The 5714-nt window shown below is 29.1% G+C and overlaps 1 long non-coding RNA gene across 1 annotated transcript in view; it reads right to left on the bottom strand.

Annotated features, from left to right (window-relative positions):
• LOC117180823 overlaps window positions 1-5597 on the bottom strand; it is a 6478-nt gene extending 881 nt beyond the window's left edge. The window contains exons 1-2 of the long non-coding RNA XR_004468057.1: window positions 5365-5597; window positions 4404-4518 (exon numbers count right to left, since the gene is read on the bottom strand). This is a non-coding gene — a long non-coding RNA (uncharacterized LOC117180823). The remainder of the gene's footprint in view (window positions 1-4403; window positions 4519-5364) is intronic.
• Window positions 5598-5714: the final 117 nt, after the last annotated feature.

Here is a 5714-nt window from a genome sequence, read left to right as displayed (position 1 = left end):
AAATGGCAATACATAATTCTATATTTGTACCGACTGTACTATACGGTAGCGAGACATGGACTTATCAAGAAAAAGATAAGAGTAAAATTAACGCAATTAACGTAAAGTAAATGGCAACGTGCCCAGAGGTAGACCGCGAAAAGAATGGTTAGAATGTGTGAATGAGACCCTACTTAGAAGAGTCGGAGCAGTGTTGCGGAACGAACGTGTTATTTACTTAAATAGCACGAGAATTCTGGATCAATCTGAAAAATCTCTATCCCATCCACACACTACTCCTTTCCCCTTCCGAGTGAGTCACGCCTACCCCGAAAGGTTAATGGCTTAATGGTCTAATAATAATAAAAAAAGTAATATTTAACAAATTTAAAAACAAAAACTTTTTTTTAATCAAAAAATCGAGGGGGAAGGGATTTTTTATTGTAGAAAATATGCACAACAGTGGATAAAATGTCTGAGTTTATTTTTAAAGAAAATAAAAATACTTAGTATTAAATAGGTAAAATCATGATATTACGATTATAAAAAATCATTTTATCGCTATTTTACGTCAATTTCACACCCAAATCCTTTTTTTTATATCCTCTCACACTTATATCTCTGCATAACTGTCACTTACGTCCGCTGAGCATCCACAACCTCGCAGTATCACAGGTACTTAACACTAAATATTTTTATTTTCTCTAAAAATAAGCTATTTAAATACCTTTTTAATTTGTTTGTTATTCTAATTTGTTAATTATCGATTGAAAATCAATATTTTATGTGTTTCGAACCATTGAATCATATTCATATATATTTTTTCCGAAGGATTTGTGAACGAAAGAAAGAAAACTTATCGAATGTCCGGGGTTTTGCGAAATCCTCGGATCAATAAAATGACTCTTCCAAAGGGCCAGGGCTCGATGATGGTGTCCCCAAATTTTGCAAAATGGTGTCCCAAAATTTCGCAAAATTTGGGGACACCATCATGAAGCCCTGGCCCTTTGGGAGAGCCGTTGATCTTTAGAATTCTTCTCTGATGTTAAAATTGTGAGTAAGAAAATGAATTAGCGAACGATTCTAATCGTTCAAATACTGCCGCCTGCTATCCGTTGGTTTCTATCTTTCGCAAAATTCATATTTGTCGGGAAAATAATAATTTCCTCAACAAATTTCTTGATTTTTCAACATTTTATTGATCCGAGGATCTTGCAAAACCGCGGATATTCGACAATTTTTCCTTCTTTCGTTCACAAATCCTTCGAAAAATAATATATATATGGAATCAGTGTCGTACCTATTAAAAAAATCAAAGTCGGATTGAACCAACACCCTTAATATAAATAAATAATTTTAGGATAGTCAGCCCACGCGTACCGAGTGTTTGCTTCATGCACGCACGCGCGTGCCTTACATAGCGTGCGTCGCATATGCACCTCTATAGATGGCGCATCTGAGTGCTGATTGGAACGCACGTTGTGCGGATTAATCCGCACACATGCCTCCACAGTGCGCGCATCCTGCGCACCAATTGTCATCTGGGTAAGGCATAACACTAATACATCGCAATCAATGTTTCTATATTTAAAATTCGATATAATTGAGTGTAAAAGATTCACACGTAACACTTTCAAAACTATACAATATATTATCTCGGAATCTCATCGGTCGAATGAATTCACAGAAAAACACTTGTGTTAAATTTGTTGCAGCTCAAATTTCATTGGGCTCCCAATGACCGTTTGAGAGAGTTTTCAAGTCTCAAATGTATTCCTCTAAACTTAGGTGCCCATGTGGGCATCTAGGGGAAAGTATCATTTGGAAACTGAATTTTGGCTCATGCAGAGTTGTGGAGTTCTGAACCGCGCTGTCAGCCACCTTAATACCTGTCAAAGAAACTATTCGCTTTGCGATATTAGCCTAAATAATTGTTAATAAGGAAGTCAACTGAAACAATATTTACCTAATTTCCAAATTTCTTTCATTTAATAGGGCGTACCAGTCACTTAGAAAAAAGTTACAACTTCCTAATGCAACTTCAAAAAGTTAGGTTCCTCATGCCCGTCGAAATTTAAATTAAAGCCGGGATGTATAGAAAAAGTCATGACCGTCTACATATACAATAAGGTATTTTCACTCCAATCACTAGCCACTTTACTTCGTTTAATACTCAGGGGATAACAATTGACCAAATGCATGGGAATCGATTAATTTTTGCTCTATTTTTCTAATATCTTCGTAGAAAGTAATTTTTCTGTATAAGTGCAATTAAAAAATAGTTTTTTTTTAGGGACTATTTAAAGCAATAATAAAATGATAATAATTTTCATTCATGCGTGCGTTAGGGTTGAGCGCTGGTTGTTTACCCTTTGAAGCGCGATTCAAAATTACATTGAAAAACAATTCTTGTAATTTAAATAAATAATTATTAAAATATACACAATAATGTATACAAATTATGTAACTTTTGATTTCAGACAAGAAAAAAATTTATAACACATATATTTGATGAATAACAGTTTATTTTCATTGAATTTGAAAGACTGACTAATATTTCTCAAAATATTTGTTAATAGACACATATTTTTAAATACCATATGATATTTCAGTTGGAAAATTTATCTCTCTGGTACAAAATTAAATTTTTTTCTTAAAAATTACCTTTTTTTGTGAAAATTAATATTTTTGTGTTAAAAATTAAACTTCTTGTAGAAAATTTGTCTTTTCAGCTTGAAAATTCAACAATTTAGTTGAAATATCTTTTTTTATATTTGTCATTTTGGTTGGAAATACTATCACTTTGGTTAAAAATGTAATCATTTGATTCAAAATTCAACAATTTCGTTCAAAGTCATCTTTTTCTATTGAAAACTGATCTTTTTGTTAAAAATTCAACTGTATTTTTTTAATTTGCCTGTTTGGCTTAAAAATTAATCTTTGTAGGTTGACAATTAAAGTATCTGGTTAAAAATTCAACTATACTGTTGAAAATTTTACTGTATTATAAAATACTGTTGAAAATTTCACAGTTTGTTTCCAAATTTTTTCTCTCTCTGGATTACATTTGTTATCTTTTTTGGAATTAAAATTTAATTACTTAATTGTCATAATAATTTTAATTGAAAATTAATTTCTTTGCTCGAAAAATCAATTGAAAATTAATCAATTTAATTAAAAATCCATCTCTTCAGTTGAACTTGAATTTTTCCACTCATAATCTAACTATTCAATTTTTGTTTGACAATTTACCTTTTCTGGTTCAAAATTCATGTATTTAGTTCAAAAATAATCTTTTTTTAGTAGAAACAAATCTTGCCGATTGAAACGCAATTTTTTATGGGTCAAAAATTAAACTATTCCAGTTAAATATTCATCATTTTACTTGAAAATGTATGTCCTTGATTAATAATATAACAACTGGTTTCAAAGTTAAACTCTTGTTAAAAATTCATAATTTTGATCAAAAATGAATTTTTTTTCGTTTAAATTAATTTATTCCAGTTGAAGATTTCAATTCTGGAAATTTTAATTATTTAGAGAGAGTTAAACTCTTTTGTTAAAAATGAATTTTTTGATTAAATTATCATAATTGTAATTGAAAATTCATCTCTTTAATTGAAGAATGAGTCAATTCGTTAAATTTTTTTTCTTCTAAAAATGGCTCTTTTTTAAATAAAAATGTAACTATTCTAGTTGCATATTCCGTTATTTTAGTTAAAATTTCTGGTTCATTAAATTTTAGATTTTTACCAAAAATTTAACTATTGAATGATTTGTTGTAAAAACTATCTTTTCAATCAAAAATTCATCTTTTAGGTTGAAAATTCATTTTTTGGATTGAAAATTGAATTATTTACATTGAAAATTCATCTTTTTACTTAAAAAATAAACTATTCTATAATTTTAATTGAAAGCTCATAATTTTGTTTAAAAAATTAAACTATTAAAAAATTTTAATTAAAAATGTAACTTATTTCAATTGAATATTTTATTATTTTAGTTGAAAATTAATTTCTTTAGTTAAAATAATATTTTTGCTTTTAGTGAATACTTAAAATATTTGATTGAAAGTTGAACTGTTTTGTTTAAAATTAATCTTTTTGCTTTAAAATTAATTTATTTCAGTTGAGGATTCATTATTTTATATAAAAATACATAACTTTATTTGAAGATTTTTTTGTAGAATTTTTTTATTTGAAAGTTAAATTTCTATTTCTGGTTAAAAACCAATTTTTTTAGTTCAAAATTCAACTCTTTCATTGTAAATTGATCCTTCTTAGTTGAAAATTAAACTATTTGGTACTATGCAAAATTATACCAGGAAAAAATTGAGATATTTGGAAAAAAACCTGGAATTATCAGGGAATTTTTTTCTAGTATTTGAGTAAAAAATGTGCTTTTTAAAAAATATTTCCACTCACGGATCCTTGATTCTTTCGTTGAGTTTGATGCAGGAAAGCGATAAATTGTGTCGTAGGAATCTTGAAAGATTTGTTCGCAAGGTGTGACATAGATTCGATAAATCGCACAGAAACGCTGAAAAAATTATTAGATTGGCAAAATTAATAAAAATAACTTTAGTACCAAATTTGTGGAAATTAAAAAAGCAAGAATCCAACGCTAAAATTTGGACAAGACACTCTTAAATGTCTCCATTCAAATTAAACACACCAAAAAAAAATTTTAAAAATCTACCAACGTATTTCCCTGACCATTAATATTTAAAGACCAGAATTCTAATCTGTTAATATTATCAAACTTCACAGCTAAAACTGTTGCAACCCAGCTTTAAATTCTTAACATTTGAAATTGAAATATATTGAGTTTTTAACAACAAAAAAAGTTGATTTTTAAACCCGTAAAGGGGAATTTTCAGGGTGGAAATGCAATTAAATAACCTAAATTTTCAGCGAGAAAATATTTTTTAATCGAACAGTTGCATTTACAGGGTGAACGTTGTTTTTCGACTGAGAATTTTTCAAATTTTTAGAAAAAAATCTATCCAATCACTTAAAATATCAAATGATGATATAACCTCACTTAAAATAATCTTCCTATCTTGACTCTTTTGAGAAATTCTGTACAAATTTAAAATAAGTGCGATTTCAACTTTTTTTAAATGTTCAATGCAGTTTTTAAAAACATTTAAAATTAAAAGCATTTGAAATTTGACAATATGGATAAAAAAGCTTTTAAACTGTAAATATAATAAAATTAAACTGATTTGTAGAAAATTCGTGTTTAAAAATTGAAAATGAATTCTCAATGTAAAATTATCTTCTCCATTTTTGGTAACAAATTTGGTCATTTTCGTTTAAAAAATCAACAATTAGTTAGAAAATATTATGAACTAAAAATGTATCAAATAAAATTTGAACTAACATATGCATTTTTCAAACTTGTTTAGTTATGAATCGCCTAGACGTAGGTGCTTCGTCTCATATCACACAATCCAGGGATGTGAAAACAAAACCACCTTTTATGGGAAAAAGCCGTTGGGCACAAAAAACCCAGATTTATGTAACTACTCGAAAAAACAAGAGATTTCACAAATGATGATTCGGTGGAAGATAGAGATTCGGCATCACCATGGGCTCGCGGCGATGGCGTCGCTCACACAGAGCCCGGCTTCAGTGATCCCAGATCTGAAACGAGATGCGGTCCAATACTATGACAGGGCTATGTCCGTGTGAATATAGTAGGAGACGCTGTAAATGACGAGTTGCGCGCGC

Source organism: Belonocnema kinseyi, chromosome 9 (genome assembly GCF_010883055.1).
Source record: "Belonocnema kinseyi isolate 2016_QV_RU_SX_M_011 chromosome 9, B_treatae_v1, whole genome shotgun sequence".
In the NCBI taxonomy this organism is placed as follows: Eukaryota; Metazoa; Arthropoda; class Insecta; order Hymenoptera; family Cynipidae; genus Belonocnema; species Belonocnema kinseyi.
This window is presented reverse-complemented; position numbering and strand designations above follow the sequence as displayed.